The 1,082-nt window shown below is 43.5% G+C and overlaps 1 pseudogene; it reads right to left on the bottom strand.

Annotated features, from left to right (window-relative positions):
• Positions 1-728: 728 nt before the first annotated feature.
• On the bottom strand, positions 729-823 carry LOC119237786 (U2 spliceosomal RNA; annotated as a pseudogene).
• Between the last annotated feature and the right edge of the window lie 259 nt (positions 824-1,082).

Here is a 1,082-nt window from a genome sequence, read left to right as displayed (position 1 = left end):
CGGCCAGGGAGCAACCCACACGGCGCAGCAGACCTCTCCTGTCTCACCCACTGCTCCCCTCAGCAGTGTATTTCAGTCAATCTGCCTGTTCTGTTCCCCACTCTGTCTCTGGTGGATTCTCTCACCGCCCCCCCCCCACCGCATCTCTGGCCTGTACCCCAGCTCTTGTATGCATAAATAAATAAATCTTTTAAAAAAAAAGAAGATTTTGAATCAAGAAAAGAAATGTAAGGCTAAAGATTCAACAGGATTGAGGAGAACAAAAGTGAAGGTGTTAGGGGGAAAAGGCAGTCCCAAAGCAAATTCCATACAGGCTTTGTGGACTCCACCCCCACCCCAGGTCAAAGCCAAAGACACTGGGAACTCCAAATCCCATCACCACCAAAGGGAAGGTGGCTGGGACCTGAGGGTGGGGTTAAGCAGCCAGGTGGATACAAAAGGCAGACACGTGGGCTTTGGGGGCTCTCTCTCCATTTTGGGGCCCTCGGCCAGCTCGCAGCGTCCGTCTAGCTCTGAGAGTGACTTTGGGTTTCCAGGTCGTCGGATCGGGTAGGACGCATTAAAGACTTTATTTCCCTATTTTCTCCCTGAGTTGTACATTTTCCTTATTTCTTTTTCTCTTGTAAATAAACCTTTTATTAACCCTTTTGCGTGTGTCTGTAGTAGAGTATTCATAAGTCCCTTTAAAGCGCGCGGGTGAGGACCCACAGCCAGGAACCCGTTTAATATCGGGGTTGCTCTATAACAAAGGGACTGTATTTTAAGAGGATTAAACTGATAACAGATACTACACTTGATCTTAGCTAAAAGGCTGAGAAGTGATAAGGACTGTATTTTAAAGGTAGATATTTCAAGATAAATAAGGATACTATACTATCTATAAAAATAGACACTTCAGGATAAGTAAGGCATAAAAGACAAGTGCCTCCCCCACTATAATTTTTCCCCATTTTTTTTGTATTTTCATGCTGACTCTAATGGCTTTATTCTCATTAACTTACTGTTTCTAAATTTTAACAACACTGATGCAGGAATTGAGTATGAAAAATACTACAACTGTTTCATGTATACAGTGAATATAA

The sequence above is a fragment of the Talpa occidentalis genome, unplaced genomic scaffold, assembly GCF_014898055.3.
Source record: "Talpa occidentalis isolate TD23 unplaced genomic scaffold, MPIMG_talOcc4v2.1 talOcc4.10, whole genome shotgun sequence".
NCBI classification, from domain to species: Eukaryota; Metazoa; Chordata; class Mammalia; order Eulipotyphla; family Talpidae; genus Talpa; species Talpa occidentalis.
The sequence above is the reverse complement of the archived record's forward strand: the minus strand, read 5'-3'. Positions and strand labels throughout refer to the sequence as shown.